The sequence below is a fragment of the Rutidosis leptorrhynchoides genome, chromosome 11 (genome assembly GCF_046630445.1).
Source record: "Rutidosis leptorrhynchoides isolate AG116_Rl617_1_P2 chromosome 11, CSIRO_AGI_Rlap_v1, whole genome shotgun sequence".
Taxonomy (NCBI): Eukaryota; Viridiplantae; Streptophyta; class Magnoliopsida; order Asterales; family Asteraceae; genus Rutidosis; species Rutidosis leptorrhynchoides.
In genome coordinates, this window is record NC_092343.1 from 398,947,230 (window position 1) to 398,961,086 (window position 13,857).

The 13,857-nt window shown below is 39.2% G+C and overlaps 1 protein-coding gene across 1 annotated transcript in view; it reads left to right on the top strand.

Moving 5' to 3' along the window:
- LOC139876105 (uncharacterized) overlaps positions 1-13,857 on the top strand; it is a 44,773-nt gene that overhangs the window by 28,124 nt on the left and 2,792 nt on the right. The gene's annotated exons all lie outside the window — the stretch shown is intronic.

Below are 13,857 nucleotides of genomic sequence, written 5' to 3' on the forward strand. Positions count from 1 at the left end.
TTGTTGGGAATGGAGTGAATGAAGCTCCAAAACTGATCCAAGGTATTAAATTCGGGCTCCAATGTGTTTTAACCAAAATGCCCTCAAAATATCTATTTTAAAAGAAGAGGAGAATCTGTCGCAGACAGATGGCGCGGCGCGCCACTAGGCCGCGCGGCGCGCGACATTGCAGTTTAGAATTCTTTCTTTCTTTTAATGTATACAACAAAACCCCGTTTCAAGTATCGTACATTGCTCTTATATACACTACCAATATTCGGGTCTTACAATTCTCACTTTTGAAATGAATGCGACATATATTTTGGTCAAACGTTGTCTTAAAGACTTATGACCACGTAACGGGACCTAAGTAGACGGCGCCATCAAATGACGATTTTTTCGGGTCACTACAGATGGTATCAGAGCGTTGGTTGTAGGGATTTAGAGTTCATTGGTGTCAACCCCGAGTCATAGGGTATATTAGTGAGTCTAGACTACAACCGACATATAGACTCGAAGTAGGAATTACTTGACTACTTGTGCATTATACTCGAACTCTCCTATTCATGTCTAACTTCCATTCCATCTTAATCTCACGTTGTTAATTTGATTGACGCGCCACCTTGACTATATGAAATAATGTCGAATGCACATATGAATTAGGGTAATATAATTGCCGGGATTATATTACGGTGACTCATATGAACGTTCCGACATTATGACATAAAGAATTTAAGGCGAGTCAAGGAAAAAATTTCTCTCTATCCTTATTCCATGTCACGATTAGTATTATTGAAAATACTAATCAACGGTATTCTTGTGTTTTGAAGGAACAATGGCTCCTCGTCGTGTACCACGCCGTGAAACACCCAAACAAGCTCTACCACGAATGGTAGCCAACACCGTAGAGGCGTCCATGGCCGGTCACTCATCCAACAACAACAACAACAACAACAACAACAATAACAACAACCACAACAACAAAAACAACAACAATGGAGCCGAAAATTCAAACGAGAGATGCTCCTACAAAGCTTTCATGAGGTGCAAACCTCACACTTTTGATGGAACCGGGGGACCGGTTGTGCTCACCCGATGGTTTGAGCAAACGGAAGCCGTCTTTAGCATAAGCGGTTGTCGAGACCAAGACAAGGTCAAATACTCCACCCACACTTTCGTCGGTGTCGCTCTCACATGGTGGAACACCTATGTACAATCGGTGGGTACAGATGAAGCTCATGCCCTCTCTTGGGCCGACTTAAGGGAAAAGATGATCACCGAATATTTTCCTCGTGAAGAAACCCGAAGGCTCGAACAAGAGCTAAGATCTTTGAAAGCGGTCGGAAACGATCTCAAGGCCTATAATCAACAATTTTACGAACTAGCCTTGATGTGCCCCAACCTTGTGAACCCCGAATCTTTAAGGGTTAAAATTTACATGGATGGTCTTCCAAAGAGCATCAAACACGGGGTCATGTCATCCAAACCCGCTAATCATCAAGAAGCTTTGAAGATGGCCCGCCAATTGATAGAAACGGTGGACGAAATCGTAGTACCGGCCCCTAAGGCCGAGGATAAGTCGGGTGGCAACAAAAGAAAATGGGAAGCCACTACATCAAACAACTACAACAACACCTTCGCCAAAAAGCCTTTCACTTCCGACGGCAAGAAAGGTTATGTCGGAGCTTTGCCTTATTGCCACAAGGGCCACAAACATCATTTGGGTGAATGTGGAAGGCCGTTTTGCATCAAGTGTCAAAAGAGTGGCCATTTGGCCCACGAATGTAGAAACACCGCCCCCGTTGCTCAAAAGGGGCCCAATGCACCAAGACCGGGTGTTTGTTATGAATGTGGCCAACCGGGTCATTATAGGAATGCGTGCCCAAAGAAGAAAGCTAACCCCAACGCACGCGGTTGAGCTTTCAACATCACCACTGAGGAAGCCCGAGATGACAATGAACTAGTCACGGGTACATTTCTTCTCAACAACTCTTATGTTACTTGCTTATTCGATTCGTGTGCTGATAAATGCTTTGTATCCAAGAATTTGGTTCATACACTTTGCACTCCACCACTCCCCCTAGATACTACTTGTGCCATTGAGGTGGCCAACGGGAACCTATTAAGTGCCGACACATATTACCGGGAGTGTACGTTAAACATTTTGGGTAATGAATTTGAAATTGACTTGATACCCATGGAACTAGGAAGTTTCGATGTTATAATCGGTATGAATTGGATGGTCAAAACGAAATCTCACATCCTTTGCGACCTTGTAACGACCCGACAAAATTTTCATTGACGGCGCCGCTAACTTAGGTCCCGTTACGTGGTCGTAGTCCCTATATGAGACTCGTTTGACCAAAATTATGTCACATTCATTTGAAAAGTACAAGACTTACGAAGTTTAGTTTACCAAATGGATCGACAACAAGTTTAAGTTTACAAAAGTATAATGTATAAATGAAATAAACTTGCGACATAATATAAGTTGAAAGTCACGGTTGCTATAATTAGCGTAAGTATGTAAACAATATGTTTGAATCCAAAGGTGCTATCACTAGCGTATGTATGTATGTATGCTTGACCCCAAGCAAGAAATCAGAGTGTATGCATGTATGCTCGACTCCAAGCAAGTATGAGTGTACGCGGAAGCATGTATTAAATAGCCAAGTATGAACTTGAGAAACATATAGAAAACTGTCAACGAAAAACGTTGGTGAAATCATAGGTGTTTGTAATAAACGTTGTTTTTGAACCACAAGATTTAGTATTCTTATAACGTTGATTATCAAAATCATTTGCATTCCAAAAGTATTGTTCGCGAGCACCCAATTATCAAGACTTAACATTTCCTTCCATAGAACCCCATCACAATAGTGTTAGAACATACACTGTTTCTCAAAAATATATTTCATCCGTAGACGGTAGCGAACAGTCCGAAATGAGGGTTTGTCAAACCCGTATGGCCACACAATATAAGTTCTCGCTTACACCCTGCAAGTGTAACTAATGATAATCGAATTGAGGATTTTTGTTCTAACTCGCTGTGGAATGTTTGTTTTCCTTGTACTTGTGTTCAAAGTATAAAAGTAAGTAGTACAAAATGTAACAAAGTATATGTTTCTCAGCCCACAATTTAAAAGTATAAAAAGTTGTTGAAAAGGTGGGACTATGATCTCACCTCGAGTGCACGAGTATAAAAGTACTTCACAAAGTAAACGTGTGCATGATAGTTGCTTAGCCTTGACCTAAACAAATAAGTTGTATCAATTAACCGGTTACGACACAAGGTCGGGTGAAATGTGTTCAATTAGTCCTATGGCTCGTTACGACTCGATTATGTAGCATGTGAATCACGTTGTCAAGTTTCATGCAAGAATCACGTATAAAAGCATGTTAGAACAATTGCATAAAAGTTTGGTTAAGTTTGACTAAAAGTCAAACTTGGTCAAAGTCAAAGTCAAAGTCAACGGGGTCGGGTCGGGTATCTGACAATTTTCCTAAGCTTAGAATTCATATATAAACATGTTTGCCAAGTTTTATGTTAATCGGAGTTACGAGTAAGCGGGGGTGAAAATGTGAAAATCAAAAGAATTTGGAACAGGCCCAAATGGCGCGCCGCGCGGATTTTGGCGCGCCGCTCCATATAACTGATCAGCAAGTCTGGCAGTTTTCACACTCAAGCACGAATCCAACTTCAAATACCCATAAATCCTAAACCGTAAACATCCAAAACAAGTATCTTATATCGTTGGAAAGGTATTTTGACAAGGAATACAACTAACCACTTTTCATCAAGCAAAAACATCATTTACAATAGCCGAAATCTCGTCAAGTGGTCATTAAATGTTCAAAACCATCGTTTCAAGTTTACAAAACGCATTTTAAGATTCGGGAACGCAATTCACACATATGATATGCCGTTTTGAAGGTAATGAAACATACAATACAACTAATCACTAACTAATAACATTTCATGACATTCAAAGCATCAAAATTTCCTTTTAGAGTTCATCAAACCTTAATCAAGAATCACAAAACCAATAATCATGGTAATGATGTTTTCCAAATCAACCTACACATCAAATTGATGCTAAAGATGCTAGTAACACTTTTAAAACATAAACTCTAACAATTTAACAACATTAACTCATCCAAAATCAAGGATTAAGCACACCCATTTTAAATGTTCAAACTAGTTACTCAAAACAACGAATCGAGCAAACAAAACATATATTCATGTTATACACGAGCCATAGACACTAACTAACACCATTTCAAGTCAAAAACACGAATTTAGAGAAATCTAGAGTTTTTAGAAACTTTACCCCAAGCTATGAAATTGGTACCAAATCGAAAAGGATGAAGAGAGGATCACGAAAATGTAATTTGTTTTGATGTTTGCTTCTCCAATCGGATTTAGATGATGAATTTGTGAGTTGGGTGTTTATGGTTCAAAAATGGAAGAGAGAAAGGAGGTAGAAGGAGAAGAGGAAAAAATGAATGGATGAGATGGGGAGGTGGTGACTAGTCACCAAACATTTGGCCAAATGCCAAGATTAGTCCCTCAAGTTTGTTGTCGGGTGCGGGAGTTAACCAAACGAATATTTCTTAAAACGCTCGAGTAAACGAGTGATGTTATAATTAAATAACGGGAATATTAAGAACGTTAGTCATCGGAAAAATACGAATTTAAATAACGAAAGATATTATAAAAAAAACGGTGTTAAAATTAAATTTAACGGAAAAACGCGGGATGTTACATTATCCACACCTCAAAAGAAATTTCGTCCCGAAATTTAGTTGGAAGTAGTAGTTGTTGTTTCTTCTTCGAAACCTTGCATTGTAAATTCTACGAATAAGTGAGGGTACTACCTTGGGCATTTCAACGAACTTTGACGGTCGGGATTTTACATTGTTTTAAAGTTGGTTTCACAATTCATAATTTCAACCGGTTCTCCTAGGAAGTGAAGTTTGTCATCGATAGTAAGTTCATCAAAAGAAATAACAAGTTTTTGCTCGGCAAGACACTTCTTTAAGTTTGGTATATGGAATGTAGGATGAACGGAGACTCAAACGAGTCGAAAAATCTAAATGGCTAGCAACGGGTCCAAAACGCCCCAAGATTTTTAAAAGGATCAAAATATCGCGGATTTAGCTTTCTACGTTTCCCGAAATGAATTACACCTCCTCAAGGTGCGACTTTTTACGTTACGCGGTTTCCCACATGGAATTTGAAAAGTTTACGTCTAACAGTGGCATAGCTCCTTTGGCGACTACGGTCGTCTCGAGCCTTTCTGAGGTTAAAGAAGTTTCTTGGTTGTTCCATGAATGAGCTCGGGTTCGGTGGTTTGATTATCATTTACTTTGTTCTACAAAAGGAGAATGACGTTTCCGGTTACATAAGATTTCAAAAGGTGTGACGTTAAGACTTGAATGATAACCATCGGCGTAAGAGAATTTAGTAAAGGCAATGACTTTTCTCAAGAAATTTTGAAGTCGATAACACGAATTCGTTTTATGATTTCCAAGGTTTGAATCGTATGTTTTTTTTTTTGGCCCTTCGAGATGCGTTGATGTGTTGTACTCATGTTTAAACGTGGTCCCGGGGCTTTTCGTAAAGCACTCCGAAATCTAGAAGTGAAACAAGAATCTCGATCTGAAATGAGGTACATTTCTGTAAGGTATGTTTGAACGAGTACATCAGGACTCGAAAACGTTAGTTAGAACAAGTTTCTCAAGAAATTTGCGTCGCGAAATCTGTTTCCAAAAACGTTTGTCAGAGCCAGTTCTCATCGGTTTCTGAAAACGTTCGTCGGGGCTATTCACCCTCGAGGCGAGTACTAGTATAACGTGAAGAGTCTATCTCTCCATTGAAAATTTAGAATCAAAGATTTCCTTATACGGAAGTACGAGTGTAATACGAGAGAAGTTTCCACCTCGATGTGAGCATAACAGGTATATTGTAGTTCGTTGATAAAACTATGCGAGGACGAGATAGTATACGCGTGTAACGTATGTTTGAAGTCGAAAGAATTTGTCGCTCATTCAGAAGCATAAATATGGTTTGACAATAATCGAAGATGTGTCCCTGGTATGGTTGTTATCAATATTTTCGGAGTTTTCGGATGTTCAAACAAGAAAAATGAAGTCATGTACATGGCACATGGTGGTGATTAGGTTGATGGAGTCCAATCACCATCACGTGTCATTAGAACTTTGGTATGTCTTACCGTAATATAACCACGTTGATCGAGTGTCGTTATATTACGCTAACTCATACCTCCATTCCCACATCACTCCATAGATTCAAGTTCGTGTCATCGTGAAGATCTAAAATGAACAAAATGTAACGACGTCTCAAACGTGACTCGTATTAAATCGAAAGAATTTCTGCAACTCTAAGGAAGCGTTCCCCGAGGGAAGTGTATAAATGATTGTTCACGTCAATGCGGTTCGAGTCAGACAATAATGTATTTAGGTATGATAAGAGTAACGAGTCATGATAACGAGTAGTACGCAACCGTAGTGATAAATAGTGATGACGATACTCATCTAGAGTGGTGGTGGTAACTTTACAACACTTGTGGATAGTAAGCTGAGACGGGGTGGATAACAACCAAGGAGTCAGAATTCCCGAACTAGAGTGACTAACTAAGTCGTGGTCATCCGTACGCGTATAAACCTTGAATTCACGTGTGTTACCAAAAAGTGGCAGAATACGAGTTCGTATGATGAAGGTTGGGTACCATTAAAAAGTTTGCCTAAGAATGATTCAAGTATAATGCACAAGTATTCAAGTAAATGCTATCTATAGCAAATGTATGTCAGAATGCAATGGCTAACTATCCGGTTGTAGTCTAGATTCACTAATGCGTCCTAACGACTCTGTCAGACACACTAATGCATATCCTAGTTCCCTACAACCAACGCTCTGATACCATCTGTAACAACCCGACAAAATCGTCATTGATGGCGCCGCTAACTTAGGTACCGTTACGTGGTCGTAGTCCCTATATGAGACTCGTTTGACCAAAATTATGTCGCATTCATTTGAAAAGTACAAGACTTACAAAGTTTAGTTTACCAAATGGATCGACAACAAGTTTAAGTTTACAAAAGTATAATGTATAAATGAAATAAACTTGCGACATAATATAAGTTGAAAGTCACAGTTGCTATAAATAGCGTAAGTATGTAAACAATATGTTTGAATCCAAAGGTGCTATCACTAGCGTATGTATGTATGTATGCTTGACCCCAAGCAAGAAATCAGAGTATATGCATGTATGCTCGACTCCAAGCAAGTATGAGTGTACGCGGAAACATGTATCAAATAGCCAAGTATGAACCTGAGAAACATATAGAAAACTGTCAACGAAAAACGTTGGTGAAATCATAGGTGTTTGTAATAAACGTTGTTTTTGAACCACAAGATTTAGTATTCCCATAACGTTGATTATCAAAATCGTTTGCATTCCAAAAGTATTGTTCGCGAGCACCCAATTATCAAGACTTAACATTTCCTTCCATAGAACCCCATCACAATAGTGTTAGAACATACACTGTTTCTCAAAAATATATTTCATCCGTAGACGGTAGCGAACCGTCCGAAATGAGGGTTTGTCAAACCCGTATGGCCACACAATATAAGTTCTCGCTTACACCCTGCAAGTGTAACTAATGATAATCGAATTGAGGATTTTTGTTCTAACTCGCTGTGGAATGTTTGTTTTCCTTGTACTTGTGTTCAAAGTATAAAAGTAAGTAGTACAAAATGTAACAAAGTATATGTTTCTCAGCCCACAATTTAAAAGTATAAAAAGTTGTTGAAAAGGTGGGACTATGATCTCACCTCGAGTGCACGAGTATAAAAGTACTTCACAAAGTAAACGTGTGCATGATAGTTGCTTAGCCTTGACCTAAACAAATAAGTTGTATCAATTAACCGGTTACGACACAAGGTCGGGTGAAATGTGTTCAATTAGTCCTATGGCTCGTTACGACTCGATTATGTAGCATGTGAATCACGTTGTCAAGTTTCATGCAAGAATCACGTATAAAAGCATGTTAGAACGATTGCATAAAAGTTTGGTTAAGTTTGACTAAAAGTCAAACTTGGTCAAAGTCAAAGTCAAAGTCAACGGGGTCGGGTCGGGTATCCGACAATTTTTTTAAGCTTAGAATTCATATATAAACATGTTTGCCAAGTTTCATGTTAATCGGAGTTACGAGTAAGCGGAGGTGAAAATGTGAAAATCAAAAGAATTTGGGACAGGCCCAAATGGCGCGCCGCGCGGATTTTGGCGCGCCGCTCCATATAACTGATCAGCAAGTCTGGCAGTTTTCACACTCAAGCACGAATCCAACTTCAAATACCCATAAATCCTAAACCGTAAACATCCAAAACAAGTATCTTATATCGTTGGAAAGGTATTTTGACAAGGAATACAACTAACCACTTTTCATCAAGCAAAAACATCATTTACAATAGCCGAAATCTCGTCAAGTGGTCATTAAATGTTCAAAACCATCGTTTCAAGTTTACAAAACGCATTTTAAGATTCGGGAATGCAATTCACACATATGATATGCCGTTTTGAAGGTAATGAAACATACAATACAACTAATCACTAACTAATAACATTTCATGGCATTCAAAGCATCAAAATTTCCTTTTAGAGTTCATCAAACCCTAATCAAGAATCACAAAATCAATAATCATGTTAATGATGTTTTCCAAATCAACCTACACATCAAATTGATGCTAAAGATGCTAGTAACACTTTTAAAACATAAACTCTAACAATTTAACAACATTAACTCATCCAAAATCAAGGATTAAGCACACCCATTTCAAATATTCAAACTAGTTACTCAAAACAACGAATCAAGCAAACAAAACATATATTCATGTTATACACGAGCCATAGACACTAACTAACACCATTTCAAGTCAAAAACACGAATTTAGAGAAATCTAGAGTTTTTAGAAACTTTACCCCAAGCTATGAAATTGGTACCAAATCGAAGAGGATGAAGAGAGGATCACGAAAATGTAATTTGTTTTGATGTTTGCTTCTCCAATCGGATTTAGATGATGAATTTGTGAGTTGGGTGTTTATGGTTCAAAAATGGAAGAGAGAAAAGAGGTAGAAGGAGAAGGAGAAGAGGAAAAAATGAATGGATGAGATGGGGAGGTGGTGACTAGTCACCAAACATTTGGCCAAATGCAAAGATTAGTCCCTCAAGTTTGTTGTCGGGTGCGGGAGTTAACCAAACGAATATTTCTTAAAACGCTCGAGTAAACGAGTGATGTTATAATTAAATAACGGGAATATTAAGAATGTTAGTCATCGGAAAAATACGAATTTAAATAACGAAAGATATTATAAAAAAAAACGGTGTTAAAATTAAATTTAACGAAAAAACGCGGGATGTTACAAACCTTTGATTATCTATGGCGACAAGAATTGCACCGGACTCAACCTCGTTTCGTGCCTTAAGGTTAGAAAACTACTTCGTAAAGGTTGCTTCGTGATTCTAGCTCACGTTAAGAAAGTCGAGTTTGATGAGAAGCATATCGATGATGTGCCAATTGTTAGTGACTTTTCCGATGTATTTCCCGACGAATTGCCAGGTCTTCCACCTCATCGACCGATTGAATTCCAAATCGATCTTATTCCGGGAGCCGCACCCGTAGCACATGCACCGTATAGACTTGCTCCATCCGAAATGCAAGAATTTCAAAGTCAAATCCAAGAACTACTTGACCGTGGTTTTATCCAACCTAGCCATTCACCATGGGGTGCTCTGATTTTGTTCGTTAAGAAGAAAGATGGATCCCTACGAATGTGCATTGATTATCGTGAACTAAACAAATTGACGGTTAAGAACCGATATCCTCTTCCTTGCATCGATGACCTCTTTGATCAACTACAAGGGTCTCGCGTCTATTCAAAAATCGATCTCCGTTCGAGTTATCATCAACTAAGGGTTAAGGAGGAAGATGTCTCCAAAACCGCTTTTCGGACTCATTATGGTAGTCATGAATTCCTTGTCATACCATTTGGTCTCACTAATGCACCAGTGGTGTTCATGGACCTTATGAACCGCGTGTGCAAACCATACCTTGACAAATTCGTTATCGTGTTCATCGATGATATTTTTGTCTATTCTAAAAGCGAAGAAGAACATGAACAACATCTCCGACTCGTGCTCGAACTCCTTAGACAAGAACGACTCTATGCTAAATTCTCCAAGTGTGAATTTTGGTTGAAGGAAGTTCAATTTCTTGGTCATGTTGTAAGTGATCAAGGTATTAAAGTCGATCCCGCAAAAATCGAAGCCATTAGTAAATGGGAGACTCCTACTACTCCTACTCACATTCGTCAATTCTTGGGTCTTGCCGGATACTATCGTAGATTCATCAAAGATTTCTCCTTGGTTGCTCGTCCTCTAATCGCGTTAACTCATAAGGAAAGAAAATTCATTTGGTCAACCGAGCAAGAATTCGCATTTCAAATCTTGAAGAAAAAGTTAACCACCGCTCCTATTTTGTCACTTTCCGAAGGCAATGATGATTTTGTTGTATATTCTGATGCCTCGAAACATGGTTTTGGGTGTGTATTGATGCAACGGGAGAAAGTCATTGCTTACGCCTCTCGACAACTAAAAGTTCACGAACGGAATTACACGACACATGATCTCGAACTCGGAGCCGTTGTCTTTGCACTTAAAATGCGGAGATACTATCTTTATGGAACCAAGAGTACCATCTTCACCGATCACAAAAGCCTCCAACACATCTTCGACCAAAAGCAACTAAATATGAGACAACGACGGTGGATTGAAACCTTAAACGATTACGATTGCGAGCTTCGTTACCATCCCCGAAAGGCAAATGTAGTAGCCGATGCCTTAAGTCGAAAAGAGAGAGCGGTGCCTCTTCGTGTCCGAGCTTTAAACATCACTATCCACACCAACCTCAATAACCAAATTCGTGTAGCCCAAGACGAGGCTCTCAAGGATGAAAACATCTCTCTTGAACACTTGAATGTTCTCGTCTCACGATTCGAAACTAAGGAGACCGGACTCCGATATTTCGCCGGAAGAATTTGGGTACCTAGTTACGGGGACTTGCGAAACCTTATTTTAGACGAAGCCCATAAATCAAGATATTCGATTCACCCTGGCGCCAATAAGATGTACCATGACCTTAAGGAACAATATTGGTGGCCTAACATTAAGAAGGACGTCGCTACTTATGTTGGAAAGTACCTAACTTGCTCCAAAGTCAAAGCCAAACACCAAAGACCGTCCGGATTACTTCAACAACCCGAAATCCCACAATGGAAGTGGGAAAGAATAACGATAGATTTTATCACCAAACTACCAAAAACGACGGGCGGTTATGATACCATTTGGGTTATTGTTGACCGTCTCACAAAATCCGCACACTTCCTAGCCATGAAGGAAACTGACAAAATGGAGAAACTTGCACAACATTACATTAAAGAGATCATAGCCCGTCACGGTGTGCCCTTATCGATTATTTCCGACCGAGATGGCCGTTTTGTTTCTAGATTTTGGCGTACCTTACAAGAAGCGTTGGGAACGCAATTGGACATGAGCACCGCATATCATCCACAAACCGACAGACAAAGCGAACGCACAATCCAAACCTTAGAAGACATGTTACGAGCTTGCGTTGTCGATTTTGAAAAAGCTTGGGACAAGCACTTACCTCTCGCCGAATTCTCTTACAACAATAGTTATCACGCAAGTATAAAAGCCGCCCCTTTTGAAGCGTTATATGGCCGAAAATGTCATTCACCTCTTTGTTGGGCCGAAGTTGGCGATGCACAAATCACCGGACCCGAACTCATTCATGAAACAACCGAGAAGATCGTTCAAATCTGAGATAGGATTAAGACGGCCCGTAGTCGTCAAAAGTGCTATACCGACAAGAGACTCAACGACCTCGAATTTCAAGTCGGTGACCGCGTAATGTTAAAAGTCGCACCTTGGAAAGGTGTAATCCGTTTTAGGAAACGCGGGAAGCTAAATCCGCGGTATATTGGACCTTTCGAAATCTTGGAGCGTGTTGGAACCGTTGCTTATCGTTTAGATCTTCCGCCTCAATAGAGCTCCGTTCATCATACTTTCCATGTATCCAACTTGAAGAAGTGTTTTGCCGAACCCAAACTCGTCATCCCTTTTGAGGAGCTTACTATTGATGACAAACTTCATTTTGTGGAGGAACCGGTTGAAATTGTGGACTCCTCCGTCAAGACGCTAAAGCAAAGCCGAATCCCGATTGTTAAGGTCCGTTGGAATGCCAAAAGGGGACCCGAGTTTACTTTGGAAAGCCAAGATCAAATGCAAAATAAATACCCTCATTTATTCGCGGATTCGGAAACGCAAGATCTCGAGGAAGAAACAACGACTGCTACGCCTACTTAAATTTCGGGACGAAATTTCTTTTAAGGAGTAGGTAATGTAACATCCCGCCTTTTTCCGTTTATTTATTTAAAGTCCGTTATATGATTATAACATCTTTCGTTAATACGCGTTTTTTAAAAATAATTCGTTTAGGTAATTCACGCACCCGATTCAAACTTGAGGGACCAATGTTGTCATTTGGCCAAACTTTTGACTAGGTCAAAGTGGTCAACACTTCACCTCCTCCACTCATTATCCATTTTTCTTTTTCCATTTTTCTTAACACTTTCATCTTTTTCTCTCAATCTCCAATACAAAGAATCATCATCTACTTTGAATCTAGCAAGTGTTTTGCAAAACAAATTACATATTTGGAATCCTTGCAACTTCCTCTTCGATTCCATACCGATTTCATCAAGTTTGGGTAACTTTCTAAAATCACTAGATTTCTTATTCTTGATGTTTTTAACTTATAAAAGTGTTAATTAGTGTCTATGGCTCAAGTCTAATATGAATATATGATTTATATGCTTGTTCTTGTTATTTTGATGCAACTAGTTTAAACTTGACATGGGTGTGTTTGATCTTGAGATTTGGTTGCTTAAATGTTGTTAGATGTTAAAAGTGCATGTATTAAATGTGTTCCTAGCATCACTAGCTTCAATTTGGTGTGTAGGTTGACATGGAAAAGCTTCATAAACATAATTGTTAAATTTATGATTTTGACTTAGGGTTTGATGAAAGTAAAATGGAATTTTGATGACTTGAATGCTTTGCAATGTTAATTGTAAGTGTTTGATAGTATTGTATGCGTAATTACCTACGAAATGGCGTATTATATGTGGGCATTAAGTTCCCGAATCACCTTATGCAATTTATGAACTTGGAGTAATTAATGTTGAGCATTAATGGTGGATTTTGGAGTAAAATGTTTGGATTTGATTGATGATATGTATTTAGTTGTATTCCTCATTAAATTACCTTTCCAACGATATAAGATACGTGTTTTGAATGTTTACGGTTCATAAATTGTGTTTATTTGAAGTTTGGTTCGAGTTGAACACTTGAAAACAGCCCAAAATTTCTGTCACGCATAAGGAGCGGCGCGCCGATTCCTGAGCGGAGCCCCGAATGCCTACAAAATGGTGCCGAGACTTTTCCTTGAAACGGAGCGGCGCACCACTTATCTGAGCGGAGCGCCATATGTCTGTTGTCCAAAAAGTCTCATTTACGTTTAATTCTTACTATGCTACGCACCTCCGATTAACATGAAACTTGGCCAACATGCTTATATATGATTTCTCATCATGGAAAAATTGTCGGATACCCGACCCGACCCCGTTGACGTTTTCGTTGACTTTGACCCGACCAAATTTTGACTTTTTGTCAAACTTAACCAAATGTTTATGCGATCGCTCTAACATGCTTCTA